We start from the raw sequence: 20,115 nt of genomic DNA on the forward strand, positions 1-20,115 counted from the left end.
TTGGAAGAGGCACGGCTGCCAGATGGAGTCCTCCCGGGTCGGGAGGGGGTCCAAGACCCTGGGTTTCTCCCTTCCTGTCTGCCTTCTTGGCTTCCTCCTTCCCTGCCTCCCTGCCTGGTTCATTCATTCAACATAGGTCTGATCTGTGCTGGGCACTCGCACACAACAGGCACACAGTAAGTAGGCGCCCGATAAATGGTCCATACTTGTCTGTGGAATGAATGGATGATAGAAGCTTGGTAAATTCACACGATCTCGCGGTCCGTGAGTTCGAGCCCCGCGTCGGGCTCTGGGCTGATGGCTCAGAGCCTGGAGCCTGTTTCCGATTCTGTGTCTCCCTCTCTCTCTGACCCTCCCCCGTTCATACTCTGTCTCTCTCTGTCCCAAAAATAAATAAACGTTGAAAAATCATCTCCTTTAAAAAAAAAAAAAAAAAGAAGCTTGGTAAATTCAATGAAAGAAGTATATTTCTTCTTCCAAGTGACTGGAGACCAAAAGGAGGCAGACATATTCTCTGTCCCTGGAGAACCTTATGTATTAATGAGAGAAACAAAATGGGATCTGCTACTACCTAGAAACTGGTGTCTTCCAAATCAGCATTAAAAAACAAAACAAAACAAAACAAAACTGGATGGGGTGCCTGGGGTAGCTTATTCGGTTGAGTGTCTGGCTCTCGATTTTGCTCAGGTCATGATCTCCCTGCTCCTGAGTTGGGGCTCCAAGCTGGGCTCTGTGCTGGCAGTGCAGAGTCTGCCTGGAATTCTCTCTCCCTCAGAATAAACAAATAAGCTTAAAAAAAAGAAAAAAAAACCTCAAAAAACTGTGGTTATGGAAAGTATGTTTGTTATCCATGGGTAATAGTAAACATGAATTGGAGAAACACTGATTTGAACCATAAGAACACTTGTGCAGTGTTTGCTGCAGGGCAGGCAAGGTTAATGCTGAAAAACTCCCGTTCATTCAGTCCTCATGACAGCCATATGCAGGACATACTTTTATCATTTTTCAGAAAGGAAACTGAAGCACAGAGTGATCAAGGAACTTGCTGGGGTTCCCAGCTAGAAAGTGGAAGAGCCAAGATCAAATACATGCTCCCAGGGGCCACACGGACATGCTTGGCATTTTAGACTCAAATACGCTCTGGCTCCTGAGAACTGAAGACGTGGGACCTCCAAGAAAGCAGGTGGTCAGTTCTGGCAATGTTGGTCACTCGCCTCCTGGAGGAGGTAGCTTTTAAAAATAGTTATGGAGTCTTTGCTATGGGACAGACCCCGGGCTAATCCCTATCCAGATATTATCTTATTTGAGCCTCTTGTAAGGTAGGTATCATTACTATCTCCATGTTACAGATGAGAGAAAACTGTACTTAAAAAAATTTTTTTTGGTTATAAGATAATTTTAGATTTACAGAAGAATTACAAAAATAGTCCAGAAAGTTCCCATATACCTGTCACCAGCTTCCCTTAATGTTAATATTTTGTATAGGAATAGAAGAAGCCATATTTTAAATACTGTGAGAAACTTGCCCCCAAGGTCCCACAACTCGTGAAGGCACCAGGAGTAAACAGAGCTGCCCCCAGCCTGTCCTCTCCAACATCACACTCTACCTTCTACACATGACCTTCTAGCTGGGCCCCAAGGGATGGGTTCTCCCAGCATGTGGCTTCCCCTAACTTTCAGGTGATTTTAAACAAATCACTTACTCTTGAGGAGAAATGGGTTCCTCATCTGTCAAATAAGACAGTCCTTCCAGCTTTCTGTGTGTGTGTGTGTGTGTGTGTGTGCACGCGCGCATGCGTGTGTGTGTGTGTGTGTGTGTGTGTGTGTGTGTCTGTATCACCATGGGGTTGGGGGCAAGGTGGTTAAGGTAGAGTGTAGAAGGGAGCGGGAAATCACAGGTACTGGTAACATTACACATCCGAGTTCAAGGTAATGCACCCAGACCTACCCCTCACCTTGGAGGGATGCGGCATCAGAGTTCAAATGGAGGTGAGTACCTCCAAGTCCAGTATAAATTGGAACACAGAGAAGCTGGAAACTGGATGATTGGTCCTACTAGGAAATGATAGTTCATTATAGCAGCATCTACACTACCTGAGAGGGAGGATTGAACAAGAAAATTTAACTGGTCTTTTCTCTTAGGTAAGCATTTCTGCTGCTTAGATTAACGTGTGCTACTAAACAGTGCCCATTTCTGAGGCTGGTGTAAATACGACCCTCAAACTCTCACTGCCTTCAAACCCTGATTGCATTTGTTCCAAGGACATGGAACAAGAGATTTGTGGTCTTTCTTTCTGACCTGGGCTTTTTTAATCACAAGAGAGGATATTTCAGTTATGGTCTCATTGTGCCAGAGCTGAACCCAGATCTTGAGAGGTAGGTACACACATATGTTCCCTAATACATATATTTTTGGATATGTTTGTGATTTGTGGAGCTGCTAAATTTTGTGGTCCAGGGCAGGGGCTCCCTTGCCCTGTGTTCACCCTGTGCTATGAGACAAGGCTTTTCAGAGTTAGGTGAGTTTCATGTTTTAGGGCAGTGGGCTGAGGTGGAGGGAGCTGGGATCTACTGATGGTTCTTCTAAACCCTCTCAGGGCCTCAGGCTCCCCATTTGTTCTAGAAGGAGGCGTGGCTTCCCCAGGGCTGGCATCAGCATCCCGGGAGTGCAGATATAATGAGCCCCATTGAACCGCAGTCTCCCCGCCTGCTGTCCTGACAAAGCCCTTTTCTCCCTGAGCCACAATAGCACTGTCAGGCAGGTAGCAGGGCCTGTAGCATTGTCTCCCCAGAAAAGAACAACAGGGCTCACTGTCTGTCCCAGGCTCGTCTACCAGGGAAGGGCGGTGACTTTGGAAGGGTCTGACCAGCCAGAGACAGATGGGCTCTGTCCTTAGCCAGCCAGGCACTAGTGAACCAGTCACATCTCATTTGGCCAGTTATTCCAGGATGAACAGGAAGACTAATATACGAAAACCCAAATTCCTAAAAATTTGGACCTTCTAAGTGCATGTCCAAATGTTCTGTTACAGAGCTGCACTGTCCAGTATGGTAGGCCCCAGCTCCATGTGACTATTGAGAATGTGGAAAGGGGCTAATGTGAAGTAGTCATGAAGTAGACACGTAAAACAGACACTGTTAACATTTCGGGACACATAATTGTTTGGCAGGCGAGGCCGTCCTACACACTGTAGGATTTTCGGTAGTATCCTTGGTCTCATGCCAGTTGTATACACTTCTGCCCATCTCCGGGCTCCCCTAGTTGTGACAACCGGTTGCCAATATCTCCCCAGGTTGCACCCCATCCAGATTTCGAAGACTCAGTAAGAAAAAAATGTAAACTATTAATAACTTTTATTATTAGTTACATGTTGAAATGATAATATCTTGGATACATTGGGTTAAATAAAATACGTTATCAAAATTAATTTTCTCTACTTCTTTTTACTTTTTGTAAAGGTGGCTACAAAACGATTTAAAACGTAGTGGCTCACATTATATTTCTGCTGGACATTGTGATTTATAGAGGGCTTGCTATATGTTATATGCATATTAATTACCTATATGCATATATGTATATGCATGCTCATTTAATCTTTGCAGCAATTCTGGGAAACAGGTTTTATTATTATCCCCATTTTCCAGATGAGGAATGAAGTTCAGTGAGGTCACTGAGCCTGTAAGTCAAGAAGCCAAGAATCAAACACAGATACGCTTTTCAATGCTGCATATACTAAGTGCCTTAGGTTTAGTAACATGCCATGACACTTGGGTAGGTCACTTCCCCTCCTGGCATCTTACCCCAGGTAGAAGGGTTGGGCAAGATGTAGCTTGTGGTCCTTTCCAACCCTGCAGAGCTGGTCTTCTTGGCAGGGTGGGGAAGGACTGATGGCTGTCACTTCCTTCAGGCTGACCTGGAATCATGGGAATCTCAACTGTCGTCATGCAGAAACCAGCCAACTCCTCTTCTTTAGGTGGGTCCCCAGGATGGCTTCTATTCTCATAAAAAGCTTTAATGCCACTAGAAATAATACTTGGAATGGACACAGGTGCACTCAGACTGGCTCTAAGAAGAGCGCCATGCCCAGGGATGAGCCAATTGATGCAACTGGCATCAATAATGATTATTAAACGACACACCATTACTGACTTCTTGTGTGGCAAGCACTTTGTAGGCTTTGGCTCACATGGTCATTGCAGTCCCTTACTCTGGGTGCCATTTCAGGCCCCATTTTACAGATGAAGGAACTAAGGCTCAGAGAGTGAAGTGACTTTACCAAGGTCACACACCATGGTAAGGACAGAGCTTCAAGCTGGGCTTGTGTGTCCCCAGAGCAGCTCTCATAACCAAGGCCCTGGTTTGGGAAGGACAGAGCATTCTTTCCAGTAGTCTTCTTGGTCCTTCTCCATATGGGTAGCTTGGAAGACTGAGGCCATCCAGAAACCACATGGACAGCCATGCCACCCTCTCATCAGCTCTCCTTCGGAGTTAGAGCTGAACTAATCCAACCCTCTTAGTCTGCAGGTGGGGAAACTGAGGCCTGAAGAGGGGAAAGGTGCTAACTTGTGGCAGAATCAGAACTTTACCAATAGTCACTCAAACCCGGATCCACCACTTTTATCTCCTACAACACTTTCTTCATGAGCAGAAAAGGCTAAGCCTAGGGAATATAATAAGAGCTATTATTTTTTGGCCACTTTTTAAGGACGAGCCAGGATTTCATATACATTGTCCCATTTGCTCCTCTCAATAAGCCTATGAGTCAGGTGCTGCTATGATTCCTGTTTTAGAGATGAGAAAATGGAGGCTCAGAAAGGCTAAGGTGTCTGCAGTTAAACGGTGGGGCCAAGATAAAACCCAGCATGCTGATTCTAGAGCCATTTCTTGACTGCTCTTCTCAGTCAAGGCTGGTCACACTGTGTTTATGGGATCCCCTCTCAGCGTATGCCTCCAGGTGGAAGAGGTTTGAAATTCCTATATAGGGCAGAGCTCCCCATGAAGAATATATGTCGAAGTGCAGCATTGCTTGGCCTTGGTGTGGGTGCGCAGAGAGCCTACTGCACTTAATTCATGGCAAAGAACTGCAGATCTTATCAAAATATAGTTAACATAATAATACTGAAATGAACTATTGCTTGCTGCACAACTTCTATGTTGCAGGTTCTTTTCACATATTTTTTTAATGTTACACCTTGATTTTATTTTTATTTATTTGTTTGTTTGTTTATTTATAATGTAATTTATGGTCAAGTTAGCCAACATACCGTGTATACAGTGTGCTCTTGGTTTCAGGGGGAGATTCCTGTGATTCATTGCTTACCTGCAACACCCAGTGCTCATCCCAGCAAGTGCCCTCCTCAATGCCCATCACCCATTTTCCCCTTTCCCTCATTCCCCATCAACCCTCAGTTTGTTCTCTGTATTTAAGAGTCTCTTATGGTTTGCCTCCCTCTTTGTTTGAAACTTTTTTCCCCTTCCCTTCCCCCATGGTCTTCTGTTGTTTCTCAAGTTCCACATATGAGTGAAAACATATGGTGTCTGTCTTTCTCTGACTGACTTATTTCATTTAGCATAATACCCTCCAGTTCCATCCACATTGTTGCAAATGGCAGAATTTCATTCTTTCTCATTGCCAAGTAGAATTCCATTGTACGTATAAAGCACATCTTCTTTATACATTCATCAGTTGATGGACATTTGGGCTCTTTCCATAATTTGGCTATTGTTGATAGTGCTGCTATAAACATTGGGGTACAAGTGCCCCTATGCATCAGCACTCCTGTATCCCTTGGGTAAATTCCTAGTAATGCAATTGCTGGGTTGTAGGGTAGATCTATTTTTAATTTTTTGAGGAACCTCCACACTGTTTTGCAGAGTGGCTGTACCAGTTTGCATTCCTACCAACAGTGCAAAAGGATTCCCACTTCTCCACATCCTCACCAACATCTGTTGTACAAATTAAGTCTAATCCTCATGGCATCCCCACGAGGCAATGGAGCTATTGTAGTTTTGCACCTGATGACAGTGAGACACTGGGAGGTTTGGTAACTTGCTCAAGGTCATGCAGATAATAAGTGGCTAGGCTGGGATTTGAGCAGGTCCTCAAAGCTCTACTTCAGTCTCTTCCTCGTTCTCTGCCTTTTGATCCTCTGAGTCACTGCTCAGGCAAGCAACTCAAGGTAGGGGATGGGGGCAGGGGGACTGTAGTGATGCTCCTCTCCTGTGCCTGTTTGGACCCGCAGCGTTCGGTATGAGGGAACAGGGAGGACAAGGGCACAGAGGGAAAACTGCTTTTAAAGTGGGAAGAGCCAACTTGAAAAGGAAGGACAGACAGCCTCTGTTTTTCCTTTTGAGTTTTAATAAATTAACCCATCTCAGACTTTGATATCTGAGAGGTTAGGATTAAAGGGTCAGGTGATGTGAGTTCTAGACCCCATTCTGCCATGAATACACTGGGACCAGAGGCAGGTCCTTCCAATCTGGGTCTCCGTTTCCCCAATATGTGCAATGAAAATGATGGACTAGATTAGTGGTTTTTAAAGCTTTCTTTTAGGGATGCTTGGGTGACTCAGTCGGTTAAGTGTCCAAATTTGGCTCAGGTCATGATCTGAGTCTGAGCCCTGCATCAGGCTCTGTGCTGACAGCTCAGAGCCTGGAGCCTGCTTCGGATTCTGTGTCTCCCTCTCTCTCTGTCCCTTCCCCACTTGTGCTTGTGCTCTCTCTCCCAAAATAAATAAATAAACTTAAAAAAATAAAAAAAAATGTAAAGCTTTTATTTAAAAGCTTATTTTTTTTTAAATGAGATGGGGTGGGTACCAAACTTCTTTCCGCAACAGAAAGTTACATGGAAGGACAATATAAAAATGTCTCTCAAGAGGTGTTTCTTTCATTGATTCAGGGCAGGAGCCTGGAAACTTGTCACCTTGGCCTCCGTGTTGTCTCCCTGCTGCCCCCTCCCCTGTAGCAGCCACTGGGACATCCTCCACCCACGATAGGACTTGGAAGATCCCAGGTTGATGGGGGGGGGGGGGAGGGGTGGCTGTGTGGCCTCTTGAGCACACAATGTTCACATCAGTCATTCTTCTCACGGATGCTCCCACAGAACTGGTTTGGGGTTCAGAAGAAAGGCCAGAAGAGGCTCTTGTATGGGGAGGCTGTTGAAGGGATGCCTATGGGCTCAGGACCCTAGTTCTCCAGGCTCCTTTGTAAGGGTCCTGAGGCACAGTCACACTGTTGCAAGTGGGTCTGAATACTCCTGCATGGTGATACCATCTGTGTCCAAGGGGGAAACTCCCACACAATCCCGAGTGGCACTCCGCGTGAGACGGCTGGCGGGAGAGTGTTTTATTTGCAAGCCTGTGACTAGCTCAGCCTCTTTCAGGGCTTCTGCACATTGTTGCAAGTGGGTCTGAATACTCCTGCATGGTGATACCATCTGTGTCCAAGGGGGAAACTCCCACACAATCCCCAGTGGCACTCCACGTGAGATGGCTGGCGGGAGAGTGTTTTATTTGCAAGCCTGTGACTAGCTCAGCCTCTTTCAGGGCTTCTGGGGAGGAAAAGCAGATTTGGGCTGTATATGGGTCTCAACTTCCCCACACACAATGGTTGTGTGGCCTTAGGCAAGTTACTTACCTATCCTGGGCCTTATCTGTCTTATTTGTGAAACAGGGGTAATGATGATGACAATGATAATAAAACTACCTCCTACTGAATACTTGCTATGTGCAGATACTATGTAAGTGCTTCTGTATGCTATAACAGCAGATCCTCACATTACCATATGAGGTAGGTGCTGTATTATCCATTTTACAGCTACAGAAAGTGAGGCACAGAAAAGTTAGGTGGCTTGCACAAGTTTGCACAGCTCCAGCTATCAAATGGCAAAGCTAAGACACAAACTCTTGTTTATCCAAGCCCAAAGCCAACATTTTCACTTGCAACATTATACTGCCTTAAAAAAAAAAATTATTTATCTTGAGAGGGACAGCAAGAACAAGTGGAGAAGAGGCAGAGAGAGGAGGGGGACAGAAAATCTGAAGTGGGCTCTATGTTGACAGCAGAGAGCCTGATGTGGGACTCGAACTCATGAACTACGAGATTGTGACCTGAGCCAAAGTCAGATGCTTAGCTGACTAAGCCACCCAGATGCCCTTGCCTTCTTAAATTAAACTTACCTTGAAGGTCTGTTTTGAGAATCACAAAAGACAACCTAAGTCATAATCCCAGAGCTGACGTGTTGTAGGTGCTCAGTAAATGGGTTCATCTCCTGCTAAATGCCCCAAAGCTTCTCTACCAGCCTGAAGAAGTTGGTGAGTGTCTGTCTATAAGTCGCTTTCTTCCCACCTAGTACAAGTAGGGAAAGGAAAGAGAATTCTACCTTTCATAAAAAATTACTTTTCGGGGCGCCTGGGTGGCGCAGTCGGTGAAGCGTCCGACTTCAGCCAGGTCACGATCTCGCGGTCCGTGAGTTCGAGCCCCACGTCAGGCTCTGGGCTGATGGCTCAGAGCCTGGAGCCTGTTTCCGATTCTGTGTCTCCCTCTCTCTCTGCCCCTCCCCCGTTCATGCTCTGTCTCTCTCTGTCCCAAAAATAAATAAACCTTGAAAAAAAAATTAAAAAAAAAATTACTTTTCTCCTGCAAAAATCTTCTTTAATCAGTGTTTCCCAAACTGTGATCCATGAAACACCACTCCACATTGTCTCGTGTTCAATAAACTTTGGGAAATGCCACATTCTCAACCCTCCTCTTGGAGATAGTCATCGCATATTGACATGTTAAAGGCACTGAGAAGTCCTGCTGTAAAGAATCCCGCTCAATTTAGTTTAACCCATAGTGTTCCAAATCCCACTGATCATAGAATTCCCATGCCCCACCCCACATAACACCTGTTAACATCTAGTTCTAAAGAACACACTTGGGAAGGAAGCTGATTCTTTTCCATTTGTGCAGATAAGGTAACTGAAGACCAGAGACCTTCTGTGGATTATCCAAAATCATACAGCTGTAAGGGTAGAAGCCTTATTCTCAAACTCCCCACTGAGACACAGGCAAGGTAGAGTAGTGGTTAAAAGCAGAACCTGGAGTTGGGCAGACTGGGCTTATTTCCTGCCTCTACCATTCCCTAGTCAAGTGTCCTTGAGCAGGTTACTTAACCTCCCTGGGCCTCAATTTCCTCATCAGTATATGGGGACAACATGGCATATACCTCATCAGGCAAATTGGGGGATTCAGTGGGTTAATATAAGAAAAGCATCTGGCATAAAGCAGGTAGTTAATTACCACTGTTCCTACTAGAATTTGCATAAATTGAGTTCACTTGGGTATTCATTGCACTGTAGGTGGGGTCTGCTACTTTAGAGAGACTGTTTGGCTGCCAGGACTGACCAGGGCCTTGCAGGAGGGAGGCCAGGGGTTGCAGCTCTTGGGAGCCCTTTCTCCAACTGAAGTTCCCAAAAGGTGTGAGTTGGGGTGGGGGGTGCTCCTACCCACCTTCCCCTGAGGACAGTCCTCTTAGTGCTGCCCGACCCAACAGTCTCCACATGTCTGCCTTCTCTCCCTGTCTCATGTCTAAGCTCAGAGGAATCCTTGCTGGAATTGTCACTTTGCAAAGCTAAGACAGGTCCAGGAAGAAAAGCTGGGGTAAGCAGCAAGCTTCGTGCAACGGACACCGGCTTTTGAGCCAGACGATCCTTTTGAGTCAGGCTCTGACCCTTTCTACTTTCCTGATTTTAGCCACTTAACTCCTCTCAGACTGCATTTCTTCATTTGTAACATGGAGATAATAAGGGTGCCTACTTTCTGACTCTGCTGTGAGGTAGCAAGTGGTAATAACTAATGTTTGACAGGTGCTTACTACATATCAGGCATTGTTCTTGCAGCCTGGGATAACTAATGTCAAAATAGACAAGGTCCTGCTCTCGTGGAGCCTCCATTCCAGAAGGGCTAGACTTGCTACAAACAAGCAAACAAATAAATAACGAATCAGAGTATGATAATCAATATAAAGAAAATAGAGTAAAGGGCAGAGAATGATTGATAAAATGGTTGGGGAAGGCTTTACTGAGGTGGTGATATTTAAACTGAGATCCAATTGAAAAAGAGTGAACCAATAAAAAATCTGGGGGAAGAGCCTTCCAGAGAGGGGTAACAGCTCTTGCAAAGGCCCTGAGGTGCAAGCAAGCTTGGCTTGTTTGAGGGACAGAAGGAAAGCCCTTTTGATGAGGAGGGGGGAGTGATATAAGATGAAATCATCCACTCCTGGTATATACCCAAGAGAAGTGAAAACACAAAAACTTGTCCTACACAACTTGCCCCACAAAAGCTTGTACACAGATGTCCATAGCAGCATTATTCACAATGTCCCCAAAGTGGAAACACCCTATATGTCCACCAACTGATAAATAGACACAGTTTGGCACATTCATTCAATGGAGTATTATTTGGCCATAAAGAGGAATAAGGTCATTAATCATGCCACAACATACATTAACTTTGAAAACGTTATGCTCAAACAGGTCAGACTAAAAGGCCACATAAGATATGAAAGATCCAGAATGGGTAAATCTATAGAAGCAAAAAGTATATTAATGGCTTTCAGAGGCTGGAGTGGTGGGGACTGAGTGGGGGCAGGCGGGGAGACAGAAATGTTGAGTGATTGTTAATGGATATGGGGTTTCTTTTTGGTGTGATGAAAATGTTCTAGAATTAGATGATGATTGTCACACAACTTTGTGAGTATAAGAAAAACTGCTAAATTGTATACTTGTAAAGGATGAATTTTATGGTAAATGGATTGTATCTCAATTTTCTAAAAAATCAGAAGTCTGGATAGGGGCTAGCTTGAAGCTACACTTGAGTTTAGGGTTGGTACTGCTGTTAGGCCCATTATTACAGAGGAGGGTCTTAACACATCCTGAAAGAGTACACAACTGGCCCAGGGCAACACAGCTACAACATGGCCAACCTGCTACTCACACCTCAGCTTTCTGGTTCAGATCCCAGTCTTTTATGTAAAGCTTTTGCATAGCCTAAGGCCTGGTAACATCCTATAAGCACTCAATATAGGCAACTGATGAATATATTTAGGGGCTGAGGTTTCAGTTTCCAAATTCTTGCCACTCCAGGGCTCTCATTGCTGGCCTGCACTTACTGAGCCGCACCTCTCCCATCTGTCTCCTTCCAAGAGAAAGACCAATGACCAGGAGACTTGGCCTGTCCCCATGGGCAGATCCATCGCAGTGGGCACCCAGGCCTCCGCCTCGGCTGCATGTTAACTTTCTGCCAACACAGTCACACTGGAAATTCTGGTTTGTGAGGCGGGACTGGATGAAGAGCCCCAAAGGAATCCAGAGTGTGGGTTAAGGTTTCTTCACTGCTTGTAAGGGGTCGGGGGTCGGAGGCTAAGTTATCCCTCCACCAGAGGACCTCTGCCCCATGGGGATGGGGATGGGGATGGGGGCTGGGGGTTGGGGCGTGGGCAGAGCCACTCACCTCTGGATTGGCTGCAGACCAAGGCGCTGGGCCAATAAAAAGCCACGCCTTTTTTTTTTTTTTTTTTTTCCAGTTGCGCTAAAGATCTACTGGTGATAATTACCTGCATTTAGTTCTACAAAGAAATATGTAGATGTTTGTTTTGCGATCAGTCCAATAAATATGTGCCTCTCCATCTCGTGTCCTGCGTTCCCAGAAAACCTGGTCTGTACAGAGTGGTCAGACCTTTAGTCACACATCCTAGCAGAACCACCAGTGAGTGGTCCTCATTTTAGGGAAGGTTCTGACTGGTGATTTTTAACTTTTTAAAGGCCTCCACATCCCTTTAAGAATCTGACAAAAATTGTGAACACTTGCCCCAGAAAGACGCCCCCACCTATCTATACATACTCTTCACTGAATTTCACGGGGACTCAGGTTAATAACCCTTAGCTTTTGGCTAAAGGGGGGAAAAATCCTAAATTTTTTAATTGTACACTTTTATTGAGGCTGCCCTTCATAAAGAATAGTGCGCAAATGCTAAAATGTTGTGTGAAGATCAATGGATTTTTACATGTGCGTACAACCTCGAAGCTGTCATCCAGATACCACATAGAACGTTTCCAGCCTTCACAATGACCCAGGGAAATTTTGCCAAGACGCTCTGGAGTTCTTCACAATACCTTTCCTAACCAAGGCAGAGATAACTGCTCTCAATGTTACCACCATCGCGGACACACAATGTGGTCACACCTATTGCTTTGTATGGGAGCTATTTATTTAGGTGGCCATCTCTCATACCACACGCAGGCAACTTGGAAACAGTCTTGTTTTATTAATTCTGGCACCCCCAATGCTGATGACATGAGGCACCAAGACACGCAAGATGGGCACGCTGAACTAAACTGACGTCCCAGGGCTCCTGGGTATATCGGTTGGTTAAGCCTCCGACTCCTGATTTTGGTTCAACTCATGATCTCGCGGTGGTGGGATTGTGCCCGGCGTCAGGCTCTATGCTAGCATGGAGCCTGCTCAAGGTTTTCTTTCTCTTTCCCTCTGCCCCTCTCCCCTGCTCTCTCTCTCTCTTTAAAAAAAAAAAAAAAAAAGTCAAAAGATAAATTGAAGTCCTTTCTCTGGCTCTTACCGCCTTCTCTGATTAAGTCAGTCTTACTAATAATCACAGCTTCAAGTCTTTGAGTGCTAATCCCTGTGCTGCACTTATACCTAACTTAACCTCTCACATCAGCTCTGTGAGGTTATTGGTACTAACATTGCACACAGAGGTTTACTTAGGCTAAGACCAAGACCACAAAGTTGGTCAGTGGTGGCACTGAAATGCAACCCTGGGCCTGTGTGACACCAAGGCTCCACCATTGTATACTAACTTTCCTTTTAGCTCCAGTAGCAGGAGAGGGTAGGGGCAGGAGGGGGATGGGAGTCGAAGTTACAGGAAGGGGACATTGATTGGTGCTCTCTCTTATGCATCCTGATCCTAACTTCCTAAGGATGACCTCAGAGCTGTGACCCTGCTCCTACCCCCTTTTTTTTGCTCAAAGTGCTGAGTTTCAATTGACATGTATGTCGTTTTTTTTTTCCTTGAAAGATTTTATTTTATTTTATTATTTTTTTTTTCTTTTCAACGTTTTTATTTTTATTTTTGGGACAGAGAGAGACAGAGCATGAACGGGGGAGGGGCAGAGAGAGGGAGACACAGAATCGGAAACAGGCTCCAGGCTCTGAGCCATCAGCCCAGAGCCTGACGCGGGGCTCGAACTCACGGATCGCGAGATCGTGACCTGGCTGAAGTCGGACGCTTAACCGACTGCACCACCCAGGCGCCCCGAAAGATTTTATTTTTAAAAGTACTCTCTACACCCAATGTGGGGCTTGAACTTACAACCCTGAGGTCAAGAGTTGCATAACCCAGGCACCCCACCCCTAAATGTATGGTTTTAAATTGTACAACTCATAATAACTTTTTTTTTTTAATTTTTTTTTAATGTTTTATTCATTTTTGAGACAGAGAGAGACAGAGCATGAACGGGGGAGGGGCAGAGAGAGAGGGAGACACAGAACTGGAAGCAGGCTCCAGGCTCTGAGCCATCAGCCCAGAGCCCGACGCGGGGTTTGAACTCACGGACCGCGAGATCGTGACCTGGCTGAAGTCGGACGCTTAACCGACTGCGCCACCCAGGCGCCCCCATAATAACTTTTAATTAAAAAAAATTGCAGTTCAGAAGGGTATAAAATAAAGGATAAAAGTCCATTGGCTATTCTTTTTTCTTTCTTTACAAATGTTTTTTAAAAATGTTTATTTATTTTTGAGAAAAAGAGAGACAGAACATGGGGAGGGGAGGGCAGAGAGAGAGGGAGACACAGAGTCCAATTCAGGATCCAGGCTCTGAGCTGTCAGCACAACGCCTGACGCGGGGCTCGAACTCACAAGCCATGAGCACATGATCTGAACCAGAGTCCCACACTTAACAGACTGAGCCACCCAGGTGCCCCCCTCTGGCTGTTCTGTAGTCAAGAGGCAGTCACCACCACTAACAGATTCTTTAGCATCTATCCAGAAATGACACACACATACTCACAAACCCTTTTTAAAAAGGGGATCACATTATACAGATTGGATTTCAAGTTTCTGTTTTCACCTTACAATGTATCTGGCAGACTTTTCCTTATTAGTATATATGAATATACTTTATTATTTTTAAAATGCGGCTTTTTAGAATTTCCTAATATATGAATATTTCATAACTTATTTAGTTACATTTTTACTGATTATCAGTAGGACAGGTTGCTTTCAGGTTTCAGTATTATAAACTCTGCTATAATAGACTTTCTTGAACATGGGGTTTTACACATGTGACAGTTACACCTGTAGGAGAAATTCTGGAAGTGAAATTGCTGGGGCAAAGGGTTTGATTATTTAAAATGTTTCCTCCTGGGGCGCCTAGGTGGTTCAGTCGGTTAAGCATCGGACTTCGGCTCAGGTCATGATCTCGGAGTTCGTGAGTTTGAGCCCCGTGTCGGGCTCTGTGCTAACAAATCAGAGCCTGGAGCCTGCTTCAGATTCTGTGTCTCCCTCTCTCTCTGCCCCTTCCCTGCTCATGCTCTCTCTCTGTCTCAAAAATAAATAATAAAAGCGTTAAAAAAATTTAAATAAAATAAAATATTTCCTCCCAAAGGGCTTGTGCTAGGCTGAATATTAATTTACCCCTCCTCCCATAGCCACATCTAATCCCTGGAATCTGTGAACTTGTTACCTTACCTCATAAAAGGGACTTTACAGATGTGATTAATTTAAGAATCTTGAGGTGGGCAGATTATACTGGATTATCCGAGTAGGCCCGATGTAATTACTAGAGTCCTTTTAAGAGGGTGCAGGGGGGTAGAGTCAGAGGAGAAGGGCATGTGAGGAGGGAAGCAGAGGCCGAAGTGATGTGGCTATGAGCTGCAGCCTCTAGAAGCTGCGAGAGGCAAGGACTGTTCTCTGCGGTCTCCAGGTGGAACTGGCTCTGCTGACATCTTGACTTGAGCCTAGTGACCATGCTGGAAGACGTTGGTCTTCTGAGGTCTGTAATTGTAAGATAACACATTTATATTGCTTGAAGCCGTTAAATTGGTGGTAATCTGCTAAAGCAGCAATATGAGACTAATACAGGGCTGCATCCTCTTAGGCCAGAAGTTGTTAACCTGTTTAGATTCCTTTGAGAGTTTGAGGCTATCTATGAACCACTCTCTCTGCGAAGGAAAATAAAATGCACCTAGATGTGTGTCTACTATTTCAGGGCAACCATGAACCCCCAAAGCTTGTCCCTGAACTTCCTGAGGTTAGAGCAGTCCTTATAGAACCTCAGCATCCTCTTCCCTTGCCAGTTCCCCCAAGGCAGGCGGAGATTCCCATCTGTGGTCTCAGTTTGGAAAACATCAGATTGTTGGGGCAGGAAGAGTCCTTAGAGGTCATCTGGTATCATACTCATTTTAAAGATGGAGAAAATGAGGCCCGCGGTAGAAAAACAAAGACTAGACCCAGGTCTCATGATACCTGGTCCTATGTACTCTTTGGTCTGCATATTCTTTGTCAGCAAGGGAGGAAGTATGGGAAGCATTCCTGGGCTTAGCTGGGGTGTTGGGAACACTTCAAGTGGCAGGTGAGGACAGTTAACTAATCAACCGCAGACAGTAAAGGCCTCCCAAAGGCTGGCCCTCCCCTCTGTTGGGGTGGGAAATGGTCAATTCAGGGACCCCTGGCCACAGGCTCCAGGTCCTATGAATTAATTCTGGGTTTCTTTAAGCGAATGGGCCTTCCAAAAAAGGGCTGGGATGGGAAAATAGGTCCTGCCTTCTCCCCTTTGGTTTTTAGGAATAACCCAATCTGATTTCCTGGCTTCATGATTTCTGGGATAGTATCCTCCAACTGATTTTTTTCTCCCTCCTCTAGGTTTTTCGTTCTTGAATCTGTTGGAAAATAACGTTGGACTGAGTGAGGAGAAGGGGTAATGAGATCTTCCAAGATATGCTTTGACCTTCCCTGGGGAGTCCTGAGTGGAAACCCAGGTTGGAGAGAAGGAAATAGGGCCCTGGCTACAGAGGAAAAAATGAATGACCCTGGCTGGCTGAGCCCTCTTTTCTGAATCAGTGCCAGTCAATGAGCACTGACAATGTGCCAGGAGCTGTGCTACTTGATTTGTGCATACAGCAGTCCCCCACTAACCACAGGGGACATGTTTCAAGACCCCCAGTGGATGCCTGAAACCACTGGTAGTACTGAACCCTGTATCTATATATATACACTATGTTTTCTCCTAGTACATACCTATGATAATGTTTAATTTATAAATCAAACAGTAAGAGATTAACAATAATTAAATGTAACAATTATAACAATACACTATAATAAATATGGATGTGATCTCTCTCTCTCAAAATATCTTCTTGTATTGTACATACCCTTCTTCTTGTGATGATGTGAGATGATAACGTGCCTATGTGATGAGATGAAGTGGGGTGAATGACATAGGGACTGTGGGGTAGTGTTAGGCTCCTACTGACCTCCTGACAATCATTTGCTTCCAGACCATAGTTGACCACAGGTAGCTGAAACCATGGAAAACAAAATGGCAGATAAGGGGGAAATACTGTAATATTATTCTATCCTTGCAACAACCACAGAAGTAGGTATTACCATTGTTACTATTCTTAATCCATAGGGAACCTAATATTTAGAGAGATTAAGAATCTGCTAGTTCCTGGCAGAGCTGGGTTTTCAACCACTGAGCTTTTTTTTTTTTTTTTTTTAATGTTTATATGATTTTTTTTTAAATTTTTTTTTCAACATTTATTTATTTTGGGGACAGAGAGAGACAGAGCATGAACGGGGGAGGGGCAGAGAGAGAGGGAGACACAGAATCGGAAACAGGCTCCAGGCTCTGAGCCATCAGCCCAGAGCCTGACGCGGGGCTCGAACTCACGGACCGCGAGATCGTGACCTGGCTGAAGTCGGACGCTTAACCGACTGCGCCACCCAGGCGCCCCTGTTTATATGATTTTTGAGAGACAGGGAGAGAGTGAATGAGGAAAGGACAGAGAAAAGAGAAGGAGACAGAAAATCCCAAGCAGGCTGTGCTCTGTCAGCACAGAGCCTGATGTGGGGTTCGAACTCATGAACTGTGAGATCATGACCTGAGCCGAAATCAAGTCAGACACTTACCCGACTGAGCCGCCCAGGCACCCCTCAACAACCAAAATTTAACCAGTCTCTTTCATCCTCATTCTTGGCTGAGAAGGGAGAAAGAGGGAGAAAATTACCACCAGCAGGTTCTGCATGCAGGCTATGCCCTACGCCTCATGCCCATCCACTACTCTGTTTCTTTCTTGTGTTTGTCCCTGTCCCCCCTGCTTCTAGTCCACCTCCACAGTCAACGCTACGACCCTGTATAGGACAATTATAATGCTTACCGCCCACACCAGACAATTAGTGCTTTATTCTCTTCCGTTTTACCATAGCTGCTGTCTTAAGGCGGGCTAACTTGTTGACACCGATTACATGGCAAGCTTTTCTGAGGGGGCAGGGGAATTGAGTCATTCAGCAGACAAAGATGCCACACGTTCAATATGTCTGTCGCCTGCTGTGAAAAGCACAGGCACTGTGAGGGTGAGCAAGACTGACTCAATCCCCCCACTCATGGACCATATTCATTAAATGGTCACGCAGTTCGCATTGAATCACAATTTTGATAAATGGCAAGAAGGTCAAGTACAGAATGCACAGAGAGTATCTAACAGAAAACCTGGGACTTAGGTTTCCAAGAGGAAGAGCATGTGAAGCCAGACTTGAAGGATGACAGAGAGCCTTAGTCTGGGAAGACAGGGAGGTGGGGTGGGGAAGGGGCAAGCATTCCTGGCAGGCAGGGGCAGTGTGAGCATAGGGAGGACAAGGGAGAGCCTGAGTCCAGGATGAACTGAAAAAGGCCAGTGGTGTGGTTGTTTAACTTCTACTGTTTTCTGAGTCTGAGTCCTCACGTATAAAATGGGAATGCCGATTAAATGAGAGTATGTGGTAGCCAGGGATGGGTGCATCCTAGGCCGTCCTGCCGAGAGCCAGCCCCTTGCCCAGGGCAGCCACCTACGAGTCCAGCTCAGGGTCTGGTTCCTTGGCAGAAAGTGTTTGAGAAAAGCCCCAAGCCCCAATGAGGAGGCTCTTTGATTTCCCCCTTTTTCGTTGGTCTGAAACTCCAGAAGGCAGAAATCCCCGGGTTTTATTCTGACTAATGAAGGCGGAGCTTAAGGCCTGCATATTTTTAGCTCTGATAGCATCTCACAGCATATTTTCCCAGGGAAACCCTCCACTCTCCCCATTCTGCCAGAAGCTCTAGTGAGACAGTGCCACATCTGGGAGCGAGGGGGTGGGCTGAGAGGGGAGTGGACCGAGGAAATCAGGGTAAATCAAACCAGATGGGGCTGTGGGGACTGGTTTGGGGGGCTGGTTATTCTCCTCCTTGCCTAGAGGGAAGCAAATGGGTCTTTGTCCCTTTCTCCCTCCGTCTTTATTCACATTAGGCGAACTGAAGGGAGAGTCAGAGCTGACCGCCTCCAACCATCTGCAGGGTCTGGGTCAAAAGCGCCAAATATCATATGTCTCTAAATAATTAAAAGTTCTAAATCACACTATTGAACTATTAGAAAATATGCTCTCTCTTTCTAACAATGAAATATACTTTTATAACACAAAAGAAGTTATATGTCACATCGTGGGTTTTATACGACTGGAAGCTGGCACAACTATCAAAGATGACTGAATTAATTATCATTTGCATATTCCTGAGTGTTTTGTTGTTGGGCCAATGATGTGTGAACGGATAAAACAAATAGGTCATCCATAAATCAATATGGATTTATGCTAGAAATTTTATCTTTCTTGCCTTCATTTTAGCAACATTATACGTTATGATCAAGATCCCCACCACCTGGCTTTCTTGAGATATAATTGACAAATAAAAATTGTATCTATTTAAGGTGTACGATGTGATGTGTGGATACATGTGTACACTGTGAAATAATTGTCACAACCAAGTTAATTGGCTCATTCATCACCTCACATAGTTACCTTTCCATTTTTGGTGTGGTGAGAACACTATGATCAAGATTTTCAAATTAGACCACCTTTCTTAAGTCACTGTAACTCTTTGTTTTTTTATTAATTTCAACTTGAAGAAATTCTGCTCTGATAAGGGGTGGCACCTGAAATCATCAATGGGATTTTTTTAGGGTGTGGCTTCTTTTATTTTTTTTTAAGTTTATTTATTTATTTGAGAGAGAGAGAGAGAGCGCACACAGGAAGAGGGGCACAGGGAGAGAGGGAATCCCAAGCAGGCTCCACACAGCCAGTGGAGAGCCTGATGCAGGGCTCAAACCCACAGACCTGGGATTGTGACCTGAGCCAAGCAAAGTTGGAAGCTTAACCGACTGATCAGGGGCACCATCCAGGTGTCCCCATCAGTAGGATTTTTAAAGCAAAACTTAGATGAAAAATTAGGCCAGGTATTTTACATATTACATTCAACTACTGTAAATAGGGGGTCACGTATAATTATTGTAACAGAAAATATTGCAAAACATTTTCATTTTATTATATAAATTTTATTATGTAAGTGTTCCTTATGAAATGATTTTCACTGTCTCTTAAAGCAACTTCTGGCGCATATAGTATTTCTGTTATTTCAAGTTTTTCAATTCTGGGATATTATAAGGAAACCTCCTTAAAAGCTGTATGTGGGTCAGTTTGTTCTGATCTTCCTCAGGACTATACTCTGACCTATAATGGCCAAAAAAATAGTTTGTAAACAAGTTAGTTTGACATTATTTGCATGTGAATCTTCTTAATCATGCAAAATATTTTTTGTTTCACTGTTTTGATTTCTTTATATTTCATTGGAATGGCATTTTTTGTTGCATTCTTCACATGCATTTTCATTTAGGAAAGCCCATTTCTCTAAAATTTATAAAAATATATTTTAGTACTCTTGAAGCAAATTCAACAAACCTAGATGCCTTTTTTTTTTTTGTAATGTTAACAATAGTAAGCAATTGTTCAGACCAAATAACTATAGATACGTAAATTCACAATGAATTTTATT

The sequence above is a fragment of the Leopardus geoffroyi genome, chromosome A1, assembly GCF_018350155.1.
Source record: "Leopardus geoffroyi isolate Oge1 chromosome A1, O.geoffroyi_Oge1_pat1.0, whole genome shotgun sequence".
Lineage (NCBI taxonomy): Eukaryota > Metazoa > Chordata > Mammalia > Carnivora > Felidae > Leopardus > Leopardus geoffroyi.